Source organism: Heterocephalus glaber, unplaced genomic scaffold (assembly GCF_053883595.1).
Source record: "Heterocephalus glaber isolate CG9 unplaced genomic scaffold, H.glaber_assembly_v1.0 deba00001561, whole genome shotgun sequence".
Taxonomy (NCBI): domain Eukaryota; kingdom Metazoa; phylum Chordata; class Mammalia; order Rodentia; family Bathyergidae; genus Heterocephalus; species Heterocephalus glaber.
In genome coordinates this window covers 6259120-6279643 of record NW_028258349.1, presented here as the reverse complement: position 1 = coordinate 6279643, position 20524 = coordinate 6259120, and the positions used below count along the sequence as shown (strand labels likewise).

Below are 20524 nucleotides of genomic sequence, written 5' to 3'. Positions count from 1 at the left end.
TGAGTTATTGAAGGCCTATTAATAAGGGTATGTTCAGCAGTTCCATGAATAGTGCTGTAATCTGTGTGTTGTGTCACACTTGGTCCCAAAGGGATTTAAGAGGGAGTTATTTCTAGAACCAGAAGGAGAATATCATGGAAAGAAGGCCATGAGGTCTCATTCTTTTCTTTTCTTTTCTTCTCTTCTTCTCCTTCTTCTTCTCTTCTTCTCCTTCTCCTTCTCCTCCTTCTCCTTCTCCTCCTCCTCCTCCTCCTCCTCCTCTCTCTCTCTGTCTCTCTCTCTCTCTCTCTCTCTCTCTCTCTCTCTCTCTCTCTCTCTCGGATTGGGGATTGAACACAAAGTTTATGCACTGAGCTACATCCCCAGCCCTTTATTTATTTTTTAATTTTTAACACAGTGTCTAAGTAACCAAGTTGCTCAGGCAGACTCAAAATTGCAATTCTCTTGCCTCACCTTCCCAGAATCCTTTAAAGGAGCTGTGATCTTTGTTGCAGAATACAACTGGCCTGTGATGAGTCAAAGAAAAGCAACAGGAAAATGAATATTCTGTTCTCATTATCTCCTGTCACTCTTTCTTACTGGATTCTTCAAGCTTCTCAGTTAGCTAAATTTAACACATAGGCAGAGGACAAGGGAGAGCTCTGACTTGTCCCCACAGACTGGTATGATGGATACAAGAAAGTGGAAAAGAGTGTGTGTTAGGTTTCATTGACAGAAGGTGTTTGGACTAGCGAATGATTAGGGAAGATCTGGGGAGGTGTAACGTGCAGCATCATGAGTGTATGATAAGTTAGAGCAAATAAAATATCTTGAAGTGTGATTAGTGAAGAAGCTACTGCAATAATTGGGTTCTATATTTGAATAAAAGCATGAGCAATGGGGAAAGGAAGTTGGGAAGAATGGATATATTTTGGAGCAGGGTCGAGAGCTTGACAACAAAGGATATTAAAAGAATATTTCCCAACTCAAGTCAATCCCAGAATACCCTGGGCCAAACTGTGTGCCTGAACAGCTCTCAGCCACTCCAGGGACTGAAGAGCAGCCCTGGATGGTGCCAAGCAAGGCCCAATTTTGGGAAATCGGCAAACTCCTTCCTTCAGAAATGACTTCCCAATACTGATGGTAGATTTCATGCACCATGATTTATTAAGATCATGTTTTGATTATATAATGTGATTTTATGGAACACTTACTGAATAAATATAGCAGAACCCAGACATAATCTGCTGTGCCAATTATAGATCTGCCATCAATTTTGGTGACTAATATTCTAAAGAGGCAGCCCAGGGCCAAATAGGGAGTGTGGGTTCTTGGGATCTCCATTTCAATGTACTTAAGTTAAAAAAGTGATTCCACCAAACTGAAAAACATTTGGGGCTCATGTGGCTAGAATGAAAAAACACTACCTCTCTGTTACTGCTGGGTGCTGATGACAAATGTGTCCTCACAACTGCCAAGTAAACATACCCAATGCAAATTTTATCACTTTAGAGGATTTACCCTCATGATAATGCACTACAGAATGTGGCTGATTTCTGTGAATGAGAACTTTTATGATTGCCAGTCCCAGTGCATGAGAAATAAAGAAATCAAAACCCACTGTCACTTCATTTTGATGGGAATTTAGCAGTTATCAAGAGAGCTGGGCTGGCCAGGTACTGAGCTGGATGAAGGTGCCCAGTGGAAAGTTCACCACAAGGATCCAAGAACAGAGATGCATTTCTGCCCCACTAAGATTCACTTTTCTGACTTTCCTCAGAAGGAAGCTTGTCCTCCAGCTGTTTAATGATCAGGAGGCTTCAAACCACCTCTATAGAAGCAGACCACAGCCTTGACAGGGAAATTATTTGGCAGCTCCAAATCCATACTCTGCTATTGTGGAGTCAAAGCAATGACCTCACTTTTGGTTCCAATATTCTGCATTGATCAGTTTTTCCATGACGGAGACAAAATATCTGACATCTCTAACTAAAGGAGGAGTGGATTATTTTGATGCACAGTTTCAAAGGATTCGGTCCATGCTTGGCTGGCCACAAGGCAGAAACATCATGACAGAGGGATATATCGGAGCAAAGCTGCTCACTTCATGGCAGACAAGAAGCAGAGCATAGGGGAAAAGCACCCAAGAAAAATGGCCAAATAAATACAGCCCCCAAGATAATGCCACCATGATTTCCCAAGGTACATTCAGAAGGGTGCTTTACTAATCCCTCAGGCATCTCAAAAACCAGTCTAGCTGACAATCATGATTAAAGCCCCTAATAACCACCTCCCTTGCTACTCTCCACATCTATGACTTCAACTTCTTTCGATTCTATATTTAGCTAGAATAATGCACCTTTTATTTTCCTCCTTAGACACACATTTTGACATAATGATCCCCCTTTTGGGGGGTATTAGTATAGATAGATTAGCTAGGTAGAAATATTATAAGCAGTCAGATAGGGCTAGGTCCTTGAAGGAATTAGGACAGAGGTGAAACACACCACAGCTGCAGCCATTGGAAACTGGGCCTCAAGATAAAGACAAGATGATCAGACCTACATACTTCCTCAAACAACAAACACTGGGCCTAATGAAGTCTAGATAGGCATCAGCCACCCCCATGGGTGACCAGAAAATCATTGTTCTTTCCATCCATGCTTGTTACATAACTTGCTTCTCAACTGGACCACTATTATCTCAGTGACTATATTTGTGACCTGATTGGATGTTCATGGGTGTGGCCCACATTGTACCCACCTGGGTTTCACCCTAGAAAACTCCTTTGCAAAGTGGGTCCCCCGGCTACCCACTCCCCACTTGGATCCTCTCCTGCCCCTCAGGACCTTTCCTATCAATAAGTATCTTCCTACTCTTCACCTCAGTTGTTTCTAGGACTCATTCTTTGATTTCTAGAGAAGACCTAAGCATACTGTACAGTGAGCAGGTTGGGAGATATAATATTTCACATTTCATCTCCAGTATTACTTCCTGTAACAGTATGATATTGATACTTTGTGCCTATGACATAATTTCTGGGAGTCTCAAATAGGCCATGGTGAAAGTGGTAGTGTCGAGGTGCTGGGCTAGGACTCTGATAGACTGATACAACAGCAGTATAGATTTGGAGCTGCCGAAAAATTTTCCCCTCAAGGCTGTAGCCTGCTTCTATAGAGCTGGTTGTAAAGATTAAACAAGATTTTATAAAGGAAAACAAACATGAGACGATAAAGAGAAGGCAAAAAGAGTGGAGATTAAAAATCCAATCTTCCTTGAATATCATTTTGTGCATATTCTGCCTTCAATGTGGACCAAATGTAGATGATTTCTGTGCTTTGAAGTTTAAGGTATGATGCAGAACTTCTCAGTTTAGTTGTTAAATTTTCATTTGTTCTTTCTGTCCCACCTTCATTTTGTGTGTACAGCATTGTTTTCTATGTCATAAAAGTCCTATTTTGTATCCAGAGTTTTATTTATCTAGCTGTATAGGCTCTGTGAGGTTTAATGTGCTGTTCCAATGTGCCACGTGTGCTCATGGATCATGTGGAATAAAAGGTAAACTTACTCCTTAATGTATATAAACTCACTGCAGCAAGGATTGCTGTTTCCAATAGATACTGCCTTTGAAAAAAGTCCAATTAAAGAATAAAAACAATAAAATTAGATAAAAGCTATAGTGGGAAACAACAAACAGAAAAGAAAATTAGTCCAAAAAACCCCCAAGGTATTTGGATTGTTACTTCCCAGTACCTGAATGTACCACGTATTGCGGAGAACTAGTGAGTCACACTTGGGGCCGTTGTAATTTTTCTCCACTCCCACTTAACAAGCTGGTGCTACACTGCCTGCTGAGGGAGGCTATTCAACGCTACCTTGTCTATCTTAGGGTTGTATTCACCCCAGGGGCTTTTTGTTGTTTATTTGTTTCGTTATGTGCATCTGGAGCCACTGCTATTCCCAACTGTCTTGAGGAATGTAGGTTGGTTAGCTGTCCTACTTGCTCCAGAGCTCTCCCGAGATTTGTAAACCCAGGACCATACCAAGTAATCAGAGAGTGGGAAAAGCAAATGCCACTGCATTTTCTGGTGAAGGGAAATGTCACTGGAACCAAGCAAGCTACAGTCAATCCTGCCACTTTCAAGCTAAGCCCCTTCACCAAACCACAGGCAATGGGCCTCTGACTCTTCAGCACAAAGATGATGCTGCCACCCACCAAACATTCCCCAGCCTGAGCTCCCTGCTTCTGAGATTTCTCAGATTTGTGATTAAATTTCCTTCTCACCAAGACTGTTGACTGTCACTTGTGGCTGTCTCCCCTACAGTCTTGATGGCAGAGTATCCCCATGAAACCTAAACTGTTCTTGTTCTGTGACTTCTGATTCCTAGAGTGACTAAGTTTCAAACAATCAGGTCCCTCTCAAGATAGCTTCTGATTATAATATGCCAGGATAAAGTAGGTCCTGAAGTGTATTTCTTCTCCAAAAGTAGCATGGCATGCAACTGTTTCTTATACTGCATGATTTACCCTTCATAGGCACTATAACAGAAGTGTGTAGGAATAATGTATCACAACATGATTCTTAGTATCCATCATCCACAGTGTAATTTCTATGAATTTCAGCCATGTTACCTTGAGAAACTTTAGATTATGTCAGTTTCTAACTTCTTAGCAAAGGTTTCTCATTACTATGGACATAGGAACTTTATGGGCACTATGCATAAGGGAATGGAAAATATGGATCAGATCATGGTTCTTAAAAAAAATTAATCATTGGGATTTAGCTCAGTGGTTCAGCCACCTGCCTCGCAAGCTCAAGGTTCAGAGTTCAATCCCTGGTACTGAAAAAAATTCATCATCCATAGTTTTTCAGTGGAATGAAACTTAATGCCAGCCTTACACCCTTAAGTTTACTTCAATTTCCAAATCAGTATATAAAGTTTCTTACAAATATTCTACAATGTTCCATTAAGAACACTGTAGAGAAGAATGTAAGAATAATGAATTTGAATATTATTCTTAAAAGGTTCATTGTCCATAGTGTGTGCCTCCATGGGAAATTTTAGGTTACTTAAGTGTCCAATATTGCATTTTAAAGATTTCTTAAAATTCTTCAAATTTACCTTTTATGGACAGTATGTGGAGGGGTATTGAAAATGTGTGAAAACAGTGTTTCCTAAAGATCTGTCATTCAGAATGCCCTCTGTTGGCCCTATACTGACAGGGGTTCAAAACACAAAGCAGATCAAGACTCTGAAGACTCCAGTAATTCACAATATTCCCCATTTAAATACACATAGTTTTATTTGGATATGCCTGTGATACATAATAATTAACATTTGTTTGGGGGAATTTCTTGATCAGTTTTGATTCCCTTTTCCTTTCTCCTTGCATTTCTCCTTTCCTCGAATCCCTTTTCCCATCTCCAAGGAGTCTGCCTCCAAGCTGCCTACCATCTCTCCTTTATTTCACTCTTAGAGTTAGAGTTTCTCATAGAAGAGAAGCCATGTGATAGTTAACCTTCTATGTCTGATTTATTTCACTTAATATAATTTCAAATTCCATCCACTTTCCAACAAATGACATGAATTCATTTTTCTTTATGGCTGAGTAAAATTCCATTTTGTATATATGCCAGGTTCAGGGCAGCAAACTCTGACAGAGAGACAAATGAAACACATGAGAGACAGAGAATATCTTTATGGAGGGTCAGGGAACTTCACTGAAATGAAGCCCCAAATTGACTCCAGGTCCAGATTGATCGAGGAACAACAAAGGCATAGCCTTCTGCTCAGTGCAGAGGTTTGTTTTAGGTTAGCAAGGCATAGTGACCATTTGGGTGAATTATTAACTTTTATCTGATTGTCCCCAAGGGAGCTTCCTTGTTTTCCCTACAAGGCCCATTTCTGCTGGAGTTGGGAAAACATCCCAACTTCAAGATGTTCTGGCTCTTTGGAGTTAGTAGCACCCATCCCCCCACCCCACCCCCCGTCAACCCGAGCAAACATTGACCCACTGAGTGTGATGAGAAGCTCCACATATATATACTACATTTTCTTTATTCACTTGTGTGTTTATAAGAAATCCAGGCTATTTCCATAGTTTAGCTATATTGTGAATTGAACTTCTATAAACATAGATACATAGGTATCTCTATATATAAGTACAATGACTTTAACGCTTTTGGGAATACACCCAGGAGAGGTATACCTGGGTCAAATGGAATAATACTTTTAGGTCTAGGGTTGGTTTTTTTTTTTTTAAGAATGCATTCCCACCAACAGTATCCTTTTTTCTCACATCTTTGTCAATATTTGTTGGTTTTTATGTTCTTGATGATAGCCATTCTGACTTGAGTAAGATAGAATCTCAGGGTTGTTTTCATTTGCATTTCTTTAATGGCCAAAGGTGCTGAACATTTTTCCATGTAAGTATTGGCCATTTGTATTTCCTCTTTTGAGAAGTGTCTATTCATTTTACTTGTCCATAGTTTGAATGGGTTGTTTTGGTGGGGGGCTAATCTTTGAATTTTTTATATATTCTAGATATTAGTTTTTTCCAGTATTAAAATATATTTTATTAGTATCTATTAATTTTACACATATTAGGTTTTGATGTGGTGTTTTCATTCACGGATCTAACACATTTTGATAATATCCATCTCCTCTATTAACTTCCTTATGTCTTCCAAACTTTGCTTTATTCCCTTCCCCTTGTCTAATAATCTCACTTCTACTTTCATGCCATTTTTATTTTAGATTCATATGTTAGGGAAAATACGACACTTGTATTTCTGCGTCTGGCTTATTTCATTTGATATGATTATCTCTGTTTCTATTCATTTTCCTGAAAATAACATAATATGTTCTTCACCACAGTTGAACAGTACTCCTTTGTGTGTACATATCACACTTTCTTTTTCCATTCACCCATTAATGGAAATCTAGGCTGGTTCCTTGTCTTGGCTATTGTGAATTGTGCTTCAATAAATATGGGTATGTAAGTATCTTTATAATATGCTGACTTTTTAACACTTTCAGATATGTACCAAAGAATGTAGTCATATGTTAGTTATATTCTTTTAGGAGCACATTGATTTCCCATAGTGGTTTGACTAATTTACATTCCCATCAGCATATTAGAAGAGCTCTTTCCCTCCATATCCTTTCAGTATTTATTGTTTTTTGTACTCTTGAGGATAACCATTCTAACTTGGGTGAGATGGAATTCCAATGTAATTTTTTGTTTTGCATTTGACTAATGGCTAAAAATGTTCAACAAATTTTTATATACTCATTGTCCATTTGTGCTTCTTCTGAGAAGTGACTTTTAATTCATTTATTTATCAAGCTATTTCCCCTCCCTCTTTTCTTCCTCCTCTTCCTTTTCCTTCTCCTTTCCTTTTTCTTCCTTTTATGTTAAACTCTTTAGTTCCTTATACATTGTAGATATTTATCATCTGTCAAAAGAATAGCTGGCCAAGATTTTCTCCTATTCTGTAAAATGTCTCTTCACTCTGTTGACTGTTTCTTTTGCTGTGTAGACCCATAAACTTGATGTAGTCTCATTTGTTGATTCTTGATCATATTTTCTGTGCTGTTGAAGTCCTATTCAGGACATTTTTGCCTGTGCCTAGGACTTCAAGAAGTGCTCCTATATTTTCTTTAGCAACTTGAAAGTTTCAGGTCTTCTACTTAGGTCTTTGATACATTTAGATGCAGACCTAGTTTCAGTCTTGCCTTGTGAATGTCCAGTTTTCCCAGGAGAATTGCTAAAGAGGCAGAGTATGATGTTGACTCATGTCAAGAATCAGATGGCTGTAGTTGCATGAGTTTGTTTCTGTATCCTCTATTCTATTCCATTAATGTACATGTCGTTTTTTGGTTCAAGTACCATGATGTTTTGTTAGTATGACTTTGAAGTATAATTTGAAATCAGAAATTGTGATGCCTCCAACTTTTCTCTTTTTTGTTTATGATTTATTTGGCTATTTTGGGTCTTTTGTGTTTTTACTGAATTTTGGGATTTTTGTTGTTCTGTGAAGGATGCCATCAGAATTCTGATGTGAACTACATTGATTCTGTAGATCATTGTTTCTGATATGGCCATGTTAATATTAATTCTTCTGATTCATGGATATGGGAGATCTTTCCATCATCCAGTGTTCTTTTCAATTCTTTTATTCTGAATTCTTAAATTTTTATTGCAGATGTCTCTCATCTTTGTAGTTAGGTTGATTTGTAGGTGTTTTGTGAAGCATTTGTGAATGGAATTGTATTTACTGATTATTTTCTCAATGTGTTTATTATTGGTGTACACAAAAGCAATCTATCTTCTATTATTGATTCTATATCCTACTACTTTCCTGAATTTATCAGTTTGGAAATTCTTTTGATGGAGTATTTAGTATCTTTTAAGTATAGAATCGTATTATCAGCAACTAAAGATAATTTGCCTCATTCCTCTCCTATTCGTGCCCATTTTATTTCTTTTTCTTGCCTAACTGATATGACTAAAATTTCAAGTAATACATTGAATAAGAGGGGAGACAGTGGACATTTGTGTCTCATTACTGATTTTAGAGAAAATGCTGTCAGTTTTATACATACAGTATGATGCTTGTACATTTTTTGTATAACCTTTACCATATTAAGGTATACTGCTTCAAGATCTAGATTTTCAGGGCTTTTGTCATTGAAGGGATATTGAACTTTGTTGAAGTTTTTTCTGCCTCAAAAAAATGATCATGTGATTTTTATCCTTGATTCTCTTTATGTTATGCAAAACATTTATTAATTTGCATATGTTGAACTATTCTTGAATCTCTGAAAATAGACCAAGTAGATCTTTTTAATGGATTGCTGAATTCTGTTTACAAGTAATCTATTAAGGCTTTTTACATCTACATTTAATCACTAATATTGTTTTTTCTTGTGTCTTTTTCTGGTCTTGGTGACATTGGCCTTATAGAATGAGTTTGGAAGCATTCCTTCTCTTTATATTTTATAAAATGATTTGGGAAGCATTGGTGGTAATATTTCTTTAAAAGTGTGATAAAATTCAGCACTGAATTTGCCTGGTCTTAAGATTCTTTATTGGAGACTTTTTATTACTTCTTCAACCTTCTGACTTGCTATTGACCTGTTTAAGTGTTTTATATATTCTTATTTTAATTTTGGTAGATTGTATATGTGTGGAAATTTACCTCATTCTTCTAGATCCTCCATAAATTTTCAAAATTATCCCTATTGATTCTCTGATTTTCAGTGGTGTTTTTTTTTTAAATCCCCCTGTTCTTATTTGATTGTATTGATTTGGTCTTTTCTTTTAATTGGTTAGTTTAAATAAAGGATTTTGAATATTGTTTATCTTTTTAAAGAAGTAACTTTGTCTCATTTATCCTTTGTACTGTTCATTTTGTATTCATTATATCAACTTTATCCCTGACTTTACTAATTTTTTCCTTTTGTTGGGGTTGATTTTGGATAGTTCTTTCTTTCCAAGACCTTGGGATGCATCATTAAGTTATTTCAGATCTTTCTGATTATTTGATGTAGCCATTCAAAGGTAGAAATTTCCCTTTTATTCCCTTTATAGCCTAGAGATTCTTGTTGGTTGTACTGTTATTTTGTTATTGCTGGTTGTATTTGTTATTTGGTTGTATTGTCATTTGATTCTAGGCATTTTTAAACTTCCCCATTGATTTCTTCAATGACCAACTGATTGTTCAAAAATAGAGACCCTTCAATCTCCATGTGTTTGTGCAATTCCTGTAGCTTCTCTTGCTGTTAATTTCCAGTTTCATTCTATCATGATAGGATAAGATATAAGAATTTTTAAAACATTTTAGATTTGTTAACAGTTTCTCTATACACTAAAATATGGTGTCTTTTGGGGAACAACTCATGTGCCTATAAAAATTGTGTTTTCTCTAGTTGTTGGATGAAATATTCCTTATATTCCTGTTCAGTCTAAGGTGCAGTTCAATTCATGATTCTTTGCTAGTTTTTTGTCTGGTTGACCTGTCTTGTCAAGAGTTGAGTTTTATAGTCACCCACTATTATTGTATTGGGTGCTGTGTCCCTTTCCATCAAATATTTTGATTTACTAAGTTGGATGCACCAATATGCAATGTGTATATGTTTTCTATTTTTCTCGGTGGATTATTTTTTTACCAATATATTGTGGCCTTCTTTTTCTCTTCTAAATAATTTTGTCTTAAATTCTTCTTTGTTTTATATGAGTAAAACTACTCCTCTTATTTTCAGATTCCATTTTCATAAAACTTTGTTTTCTTTCCTTTTGATTTTACTTTACATATCTTTCTTAGTGAGGTGTGTTTCTTGAAGGCAAAAAAGAGTTGAGTCTTGCTTTTAATCCAGGCTGCAAGTCCACTTCTTTTAGGAGAAATAAGGCCATTTAGATTCAGAGTTATTATTGAAAGATAGGCAGTAGTTATTTCATTATATTATTGTAGTGCTTGACGTTCTTCTCAATAGCTGATGTTTTTTCCACTTTAGTATGTAGGATTCCTTTAAGTTTATACTGCAATGATGTTTTAGTGGTCATTAATTTCTTTTGTTTATGATTCTCATGGAAATTCTTTATTTTTCCTTCAACTTGAAAGATAAATCTGCTGAATTTAATAATCTATGTTAGTAGATACTTTCTTTCAAGGCTTGAAGTACATCATTTCATGATCTTCTGACCTTTATACTTTCTGGAGATAAGTCTTCAATTATTCTAATGGGTCTGCCCCTATATGTGACTTTAAGTTTCTCTCTTTCACCTTTCAATATTCTTAACCTGCTCTATATGCTTGGCATTTTAACAATAATGTGACTTGTGGAAATTATTTTATGGCCATGCTTCTTTGTGGTTCTAAATGCCTACTACATATGGATGTCAGTATCTTTTCCAACATTCGGGAACTTTGTAGTATTTCATTGAAATAGATTTTCTGTTCAACGAACTTAGTCTGAACTTCAACACCTTCCTCATTTCAGTCTTTTAACCACGTCCCAGGGTTTTGGGTGCTTTGTTAATAACTTGTTATTTTTTCTTTACTAGTATCTGGATGTGATAATTCATCACTTTTATCCTTAAGCCCTGAAATTCTGTCCTTTGCTTGCATCTCATTTAGTTTTTTATTTGATTGTGAGCTTTTCATTTCCAAGATTTTTGTTTTCCTCTTCTTTAGAACCTCTATCTTTTTATTGAATTGTGGCTCCATCTCCTGCATAAGCTTCCCTAATTCATTCAACTGTTTATTTAAACCCTCCTTAAAGTTATTGGTCATTTAAAAATAATTCTTTGATTTTTGTCCACCTTTTTATCCATTTGGATATCTTTGTATTGTTACTTATGAATTAGTCACCTGTGGAAGAGTCATGTTGCCTTATTTTATCACCTTCTTCTTTTTATACTGATATTTGTGCATTACCCACTTTTGTGTGAGTTTCTTCTTTGTGATCAGCTTTCTTGAGGGCTTGATTCCTAGTACAACTAGGAGAGGAGAAAACAAACCATAGTAATAATGCCAATATGAAGAAATATCAGATGCTGAAATTAAATAAAAACAAATTAAAACCAACAACCAATCCATCATCAACAATAGAAATGAAAGAAGAAAAGCAAAATGGCATAATATAGAGAACTAAAAATGATAAAGGGAAAACAAAAAGCTAAATATTAGTAAAGATTAATAATAATAATAATGATGATGATGATGATGATAACAAAGTGGCAGGGCATGGGGAAAAATGAAAGAAGGAGAAAGATGTGCTTTTTTTTTTAAGAAGATAAGGAACAGTTGGAGAAAAGTGAAACCAAAAACTCACATTAAAGAATAAAATTAAATGAAATCATGTAAAAGTAACAGAAAAAATAACAAACAAATAAAAAGGAGTAAAAACAGAAAAAACAGTGAAAATTGGTCCCCAAATTTTCTCAACACTGAGTTGTGTGGATGGGTAAAGTTCCTTTTCACCAACCAGAGATGAATGAGGAATAATGAGCTGCAACAAAGTTTTGTTTCCAAGCTCAATAAACAGGATGTTGCTATGTGAATGCTGAGTTCTGCCACACTTTTCCCACTCATGTGTTGTATTCCTCCGGAATGAATTCACTTCAGAACATTTAATATAGTGCTACCAGCCATCAAGCCCTACACAGATGGAGCTCCACATTGCTTAAACTTCTTAGGGAGTCTGAAACTAATTCTCCCCCTTTCCATGACTGTCTTTTCTGTTTGTCTCCTGCCCAGTCACAGTGGCAGGGTGTCCCCAAGAACCCCGAAGTGTGGTTGTTCGGTGATATATGATCCTCAGGGTTGCTCAGTCTCAAGTAAGCCCCTTACCATGGCTCCTAGTTACACCACTTCAAAATAATACATTAAGGACTGTAGTGGATTTCTTCTCTAACGCTAGCCTGCTGTGTGCAAAGAGTCACTTTCACTGTAGATTTCTTCATCAGCTTTACAGCTTATTGTAATCATAGGTTTTTTTCTGTAGATCCTGTTTCTGGTTCATTGTTTATCACTGGAGCTTCCTGACCTCTCTGGGATTGCCTTGTGGTTGGAGAGTCAGGTTCCTCTCCCCACCTTGGGAGCCAGTGTTGATGTTATAACTCATTATTTTCTCTATGTTGCCATTCTTATTATTTATGAGTTGTAGCTTTACCTCTCTCTTGATCCCCAGAGTTCTTTTCTTTATCTCACTGAATAGATTTCAGGCTGTGGAGAGGCTGTTAACTGTTCTTTCCCCAAAAATATGACTTACCTGGAAAACAAGTTCTAGCATGATGTTAGAAGAGACATCCTTCCAAAATGAGCCCTATTGCATTTTACTCCAAACAGGGAAACACAGCACCTGAATCTATTCTGCCATTTTGAATGTCCTATAAAGACATTTTTGTTTCTCATCATGTTCCTTGCAGGAATTAAAGCATGGGAAACATTAGGTATGTTATTTTCTAAACTTATCTAGAATTTCTTACTACTGGACATATATCCAATTTGTGGTCAGTTAACAGAGAGATTATGTACAACACAATTGTGAGTGTTAATTGAGATTAATTTAACTGTATTAAGACATGCCTAGCAGATGAGTAAAACACACTTCTGGGTATGTTTGAGTGGGTCTCGAAGGTGTAATGTTGGGTACCATAGCTTGTCCCTGTCCCCTTCCTCTGAGGTATTCTCTGTTTTTTCTGTCCCAAAGAAGAAATATGGTACTGAAAAATTCAGAGTGCATAATGTTTCTCTGAAAAAGCTAGCTGGAAAGAAATAAAATGTTATAACTGGAATCATCTAAAACCACTAAGGACCTTGAAGGCCTGTGGGTGTTGGCTGGATGAATATTTTCAGCAATCCCTCAAAAACTTCTCAGTCATTGAGATAAAATTTAAAACACTGTGGCATGTCCCTGGATAAATGCTTTGATTACGGGGATGAAATGAGGCCAGGAAGTAGCTCTCAAATACACAAGGGCAGTTAGAGACTTTGAAACAAAACTGTGGTGCCAGAAAAAAACCCATTGCTCCTCTGGTTTTACATCTGTCTTACCAGCAAGTCCCTCACTGGGGGCCTCCCTATCCCAAGGCAGCACCTAGCCTCCTGTCCCCTCAGGCTCCTGTGTCTTAGCTGTACCAGCCTTTTCTTCTTCTCTGTAGATATTTTTATAGGTATAGATATGTATGCAAATGTATCTGATACATAGCATCTACTTATACACAATAATTTCTGGAATAAACTTGTTAAATAAAAGTTAAAGGATCCTACTTTCAGGTGCCCATAATTTCAGTCATGGTGGGGGGGAACAGGGAACCCTGGAGGTGGGGGAGCTGTGACTTCACCTCCAGGTACAAAGTGACACTTTGGCAGGTTTGCCCCATGGGGTCTTTCCTGAGCTTTGGCCAGTGGAGGGGCTGAGGTCTATCTTGGATACCAGAGAGTGGCCTATTCTCTGCAGCTCTCTGTGTGGTACCATCCACATTTGGTTCAGTCCAGGACAAAGTCCCTCCTTGGCGCTCCTGGCACTGGTCAGGAGGTCATGCAGTAGCACAGGCAACCAAGGGACTGAGAGTTGCTCCCCACACAACTGTGATATAAAATTATACCTGCATGCCTGCTCATCCACAATGGGTCTTGGTCCCCATCGAAAGCATACCAGCATCAACAGGACAAGCTGGGGTCTAGTATCACACTAGTGGGGGCCTTTTGCATTGAAGGTCCCCAATCTTGGGGAGGGCCAGGGGCAGCAGTCATAGGAGCTGAGTGTGTCCTGGCAACTTGTAGAGTACTCCTCAAGGGGCACTGAATGGTCCACGTACTCCTGCCAGCAGGAAGCAGGGGTGGTCAATTCTGTGCTCTCCCACCCTCTACTTCCACAGCTGTACTCAGGCTATGCACTGAAGGATCTGTCCCACTCCCAAAGCTAAAACAGCCACCTCAGGTATAAACAGGGCAGTGACATGGAAGTCAGAGCCAGGACCACGACACATATGCATAGACATCAAGATAAGGATGCTACCTAGGCCCTTCACCAGCTATGTGAAGGTGATCCTCACTGAAGGCATACAGTGATTCTTCTAGAATCTTGTCCTGGGGGCAGGAGGCTGATATGGCTCTCAACTGACCTACTGCATGCTCCCCACCTTATATAGGAAGGGTCTGTAAGGATGCCAGCTAATGGCTCACTCACCACTCACTCCAGGAGCTGGAGCTACTATGGGATCAGAAGCTTGGCTCTCAGCCTGGGAGAACACACACCCTCAGCAATTAGTGTACTAGTAGGTAAAGGACTTGCACAGGTCTTGTGTGCACATGACCAGCTTCGCCTTGTGGTGTCTTTTGCACTTGGAAAGGTACTGGAGTATGGTGAGTCTTCTAGCGTGAATATCTTCCAGATTTGAAATGGATGAACCAGCTTCGGGGGACAAACAACCCCATTCCCTTAGCACCAACCCTCATCCCCCAGGAGAGTCACCACCAGTGGGTTGTGTTGAGGTACCAGTAGTCACCAAGGAAACAGGCCAGGGCTGTGCTGCTGGCCATAGTGAGGGGTCACAGAGACTGCTGCCCAAGGGCACCAGGGCTCTGGAGGCTGTGGGAAATGTGACTGCTGTCCTTGTTCTATCACCAATGCTCCCTACCCATCCTCCAAGACAGTCATTATGCTGGGTGAAGATGGGGGGCAGCATTAGTGAGAGGGAGCAGCTAATCTGGGAGGAGGAGAGGGAGAATGGAGGTGTGAACTGCCAAATAACCCAAGTAATCAGGCCCCTACTCCTCTATGCTCACTTCTACTATGGCTATATGATACTCACCTGCCCCAGTCTGGCCCAGCTCTCAAGGCCCAGCATCACTCAGACCTCCAGGAAGCCCTCCAGGCTTGCTCTGCTCCCTTACACATGAGGAAGAAGTGTGTCATCTTCAGGCTTCTTGCCCTGTTCTATGTGTGGATTAGAATTTGCTATCTATTTCCTGCGACATATTGCTTTAATGTGAAGTAGAGGACCTTCTACATGGTAGGGGAGCACAAGCCCTTCTCAAGGGACTCTTCAGCCAACAGAGCATTATGGTAATCACCACCAGGATGAAGAGGAAGGTACTGCCACCCACTCTGGCCATAGGAGAGGGTGCCTGTATCCCCACTGCCAGCCTCATCCGCTTTGACCTGCTCCTCTTTCGCTGCAACAACATGGATGTGGTTGCCCCTGCACCAGCGTCTCTCACTAGACTCCACCACCACCACCCAGGCATGGAGCATCACACGGCAGTGGGAGTAAGGAAGGAGTCTCAGTAGCCTAAGGGGAAAGAGAGCCTTAGCATCTCGGGTTTTCACTACTCACCTCAGGGATGCTGGAGTCAGAAATGCCTTGAATTGCTATAAAGTGTAGGTAACCCAAAAGAAATTTTTTCTTAAATCTTGCAAGCCAAGCAGAAGAATCAGCAAATTTTTTTAAAAAAATTTATACCATTTTATAAAAAACCCACATTTCTTCATCCAGTTGATGAGCAACTTTTATAAAATGGAGTACTACTCAGCCTTAAAGAATGAGAAATTAGAGACATTTATAGCTAAACAGATGCACGTGGAGTGGAGGTGATACTCTTAAGTAAAATAAACAGGACACACATGTAAATACTGAATAGTTTCTCTGGTGTGAAAAACTGAAAGTGTAAATAAGGACTAAAAGGTATAATAGATAAGGTGAAATAGGAAGAAAAGGGGCAAAGGGGAAGGGGAAGTGGGAGGAGTAGGGGAAAGGAAAGAAGGGAATGGAATTAATATGAGAAAATGAAAAAATGGAAACAAAGTCTTTGTAAATAGGGAGGGATGGAGGGGTTGAAGGGAGGGCAGGGGAAGGGGGAAAAATAAGAACCAAGATAGATTATGAAAAGGTACAAATTTCCAATGATGAATGTCATTATATTGTATACCCAAAATGTACCAATAAAAATTTAAAAAATTATACCCCAAATTAATAACCCTTTATCAGTTCACTTACATGGGGTTAATTCTGGCTCTACTGGATGAAGTTTTAGGAATCTAGTATCTCTTGCAGTTTGGAAATATTTACCCAGCACAATGGTTAGAAACATAAAGTTAATCAGAAACATATGTTCTGAAATTTGTATGTTCCAGTAATTTTCATAAATTTCTCTGAAGTAGAAAGAATTTGTATTGTACTTGATTTCTTATGTTTTCAAAGACTCAAAGCCATGCCATGGTCGTCTGTGAATAACAAAAACAAAATGGCCACAGTTAAAGGCCTGATGAGAGTTCACACTCAGTAAGGGTCAAAGAGGAAATCTGACCATCTCTGAGGTACACAATAATATTACCCTAGATATAGGACTGATAATTGATATCAAGACTAAGCATATTATCCTGTCAGGGCTGTCTGCCCCTCCCCTTGCTTCCTTTGGCACCCCTTTGCACCATAATGGACTGGAACAGTTTGCGTCAGTGTCTTCCCTGGCTGTCAAGCTGCCATTCTCCACTCCAACATGTGTGCAGACAGTCAGGCAGCATGGTGACCCTACCCCACCCCAGTCACTTCAGAAGATACTGTTCCATTTATGAGAAGGAAGCATGCGCCGGAATGGTTAAGATCCGGAATGGATAGATCTGTACCCCTTATTTGTATACCAAACATTCCCAGCAAGCCTTGCAGAAGAGGATGCCTCAGTTTCAGCCCTCACCCTCACTGAAATGGGCCTTGGAGCTGCTATGTCAGTAGCACCTCCCAGGTTTTATTCTAGGGGGGTTCCCTCATGTGGCCTGCCCCGACTGCGCTGCAGCCTAGGCCCTTTTAAAATAAAGATTCACCTTGGTGAGTCTGTAAAAACAATAAAAAAAAAAATGTAAATGACAATGATGCACTTTTTCCCTCAGATTTTGAATGCAGAGTTGTGATTTTAGGCAAGGTAATTATAATCAATAATGGGATTAGGGATTGGCCTGTTTTTGGAGCCAAGTGAAGGTTCATTTACTCATTTATTACTCTTCATTACTGAACAGTTCTGTGGAGACCAAGAGAATAAAAGTTTAAGGAGCTGCATGATAAATCTACTTTTTGAAAACTGCATGTAAGGGGGAGGGCATGTGGCTCAGTGTGGAGTGGTTGTCTAGTATAACTCAAGACCTGGATTCTGCCCTGAGCACCACAAATAAAACAAAATGAAGTTGTATGCAAACTCAATATGGTTGATGAGCCCAGCCCTAGTTCATTTTGTCAGAATAGTTGATGACTAAACATTATATAAGGATAGAAACACTTAAATTTCCCATATAAGAAAAAGAGAAGCCAAAAATTGAATCCGTTTCCAATGTGAAGGTAACTGGCTGCCACCTAGTGTTCAGTTTCTGTAAATACTAAGGTTGCAAATTCAAAATTGCTAACCTTCAGCTTTTACAAAGTCCATTTTTAATCTATATTTATATCTGCATCCATGTCTATATGTACTTGCTATTTATATATACAACCATGTTTCTGGTGGCAAAATAAGACTATGGTAGGCACATACCTGATATAAGTATTAGCATAAAAATAGTCACATGCTGGATTAGATGTATCAATATTACTGATATTGGGACACTGGGAAAGATAGTCAAAGGCCTCCAGACTTCCAGCTTTATCCACAATGTCTTTTGAAAGTACCTGATTTGTTATCCTGATTGTGTCGACCAGCCAATATGATGCACGATGGGTTTGTGCAAAGCATTTTCCTCCACCTCCCTCTGAAGGTCACATATCACCTCTTCGGGTCAAGCATCCAAAAAAATGCCTGGCCATCATCTATTTACAAACATCTGGAAGACCTGAGAATTCATTCACCCATGGTCTTCAAACATCAGCTCTCTTTCTGCAGATTCATTCTTTGTCAAACACATGAGTATTATACCTTAATCCATTCCTGATCATGAAGAAATTCATGACTATGCACAGACATACAAAAGATATCAAATGTCTACATTAAATTTAGCATTTAACATTTGAGTATATACTTCAAATTCCTCTCCTAAGACCACCTCACATTCTGCAATTTATTAGCATTGTGTTTAAAATCATCCTTGTAGATTAGGGTGGGCCCATTGCCTCATTTGAGAGATAATGCCTCATTCAAGGATAGATACTAGAGAGTAGACAAAAGCAGCTATGACAAACCAGCCCTCAGCAGGGAAGACACAAGCCTGCCTGGGTGGTCTTGATTTAGAAGATCATACTATGAGGCACACAGGCCCTCAGAACTGGGCAAGTTCAAATAGCTTCTCCCAGGATTGCAGGGAATGTACTTGCTGGGCCTGTACCTAGGCTATAGCTTGATAAACTGCCTTCAACACAGCACACAGGGAGTCATCCAAGCTTTTCCAAAAAGGAAGTGGAGCATCCTCTGGGTACCAGGATCTGGGCTGATTGCCATGCCTGTTGCCAACCCACATATATCGTGAGTCTCTGATCATTTATACTATTCACAAGCATGAACAAATTTCTATGTTTCTACTGATTGTAAATGGACAGTATTAGGAATCATCATTTTTCAAAATGATAGTCACACACAAAAAACAATTATTTTGTAATTTGCTGGACACCAAAGTATGAAATCATCATTTTCATTTTGTCTATAAAATATTTTCATGGATTCGGTGTGGTTTTAAATTGTGTAATTATTCTTCATTGAAAAGGGGATTGAAAATATATAAATCAGGATTGAGAGAGAAAGAGAGTTAGGGTCAAGTTGTTCTACCACTGTGCTATATCCCCAACATTTTTATTTTTTTATTTTAAGAAAGATCTCACTTAAATTTCTCAGGCTGGCCTCAACCATGTGACCTTCCTGGGATTATAAGTGTTTACTACCACGCTTAGCTTAATATATTTTTGGAATGTCTTATCTCCCACATCATCCTAGAAGCCTGATGCCCTTCTATACATGCAAGAACATATCCTCCTGCATCTATTCTCATAAGTCAGTCAGCTGTCAATAAACCTAAGATAAAATCTGTCTAACACAACCCACCTGAACAGATACACTGAGCTCCCTCTTATCAAAGGACTATTTAAAGGATAGAAGATAAATGTACTGGTTTATCCCATTCTGAATCCAAACTCTTTGGCTAGGATACTACACTTGTTGCCAACCTGATAGCCAACAGACCTGATGTTTGCTTTTCTGATTAACTTGACACCAAGGCATTGTCCTGGGCCACTAGCACGTCTGGCACAAGATGTCCTGATGTAAATGCAAACCCTATTCTCTGCCTGCTAAATATGTATGAGCCTAGGACTTCAAACTGAAAATTCAGGCACCAGAAAAGAGTGTCTTTTCAGGTATCTAAACCAGACTTTCCAGAATTTCCCCAAAATAGTGAGACTTAGCTTCTTTCAGTCCTGATACTCCAAAGAGAATCAGAGATAAAATCTGGGAGCTATACAGATTCACTAGCCTCCTTGCCACTAAAAATGACTGAGTGCCCAAACAGGAACAAAAGAAAACACACAGATCCTGGGAACAGATATCTAATCTTCATTATAGACCTCATCTGCATCCCACTAAGGTCTACAGTGTCCCTTCACTTCCACTGTCTAGGCCTCTTTAATAATACGCCTTCAGAACTGTCTTGATTAAACAGGATAAAGGGTGGTATTACGACTTGTTTCTAGAAGTCCCCCCAACGCTTCATCCAGTCATAGGTGGGGTTTTTTGGAGGTGGTAGATCTTAAGTGTGTGAGTGTACATTAAAGGTGTGATCCTGGGATTGAGGGCACGATACTGGAATTAAGGATGTGTGATTACTAAATCAGTCCACTGATGGATTTAGCATAGTTCTGGGTATGGATAATGGGAAGGTCAACCCTGGGTGTAGGTGTCACCACCCAAAAAGCAGGTAGTCTGAAAGGGATAAAAGGGAGATGTGGTCTGGTCCTGCTGTTATTTCTTGCTGCTTGCTGCCAGTTGCCTTCCCTGCCATGCCATGAACTGTTTCTCCTCTGAAATGCCCCTCTGCCAAGCCACCCTGCCTTGGTGCCAGCCAC

General features: G+C 38.9%; 1 long non-coding RNA gene across 3 annotated transcripts in view; it reads right to left on the bottom strand.

The window, feature by feature from the left end:
* The window catches only part of LOC101708362 (uncharacterized), a 90383-nt gene that overhangs the window by 45821 nt on the left and 24038 nt on the right, over positions 1-20524 (bottom strand). Inside the window, exon 4 of one of the 3 annotated variants that reach the window (XR_205824.3) lies at positions 5259-11485. The exons of the other annotated variants lie outside the window; for them this stretch is intronic. This is a non-coding gene — a long non-coding RNA (uncharacterized LOC101708362). Of the gene's footprint in view, positions 1-5258; positions 11486-20524 lie in introns of those variants that run through there. 3 annotated transcript variants of the gene reach the window in all.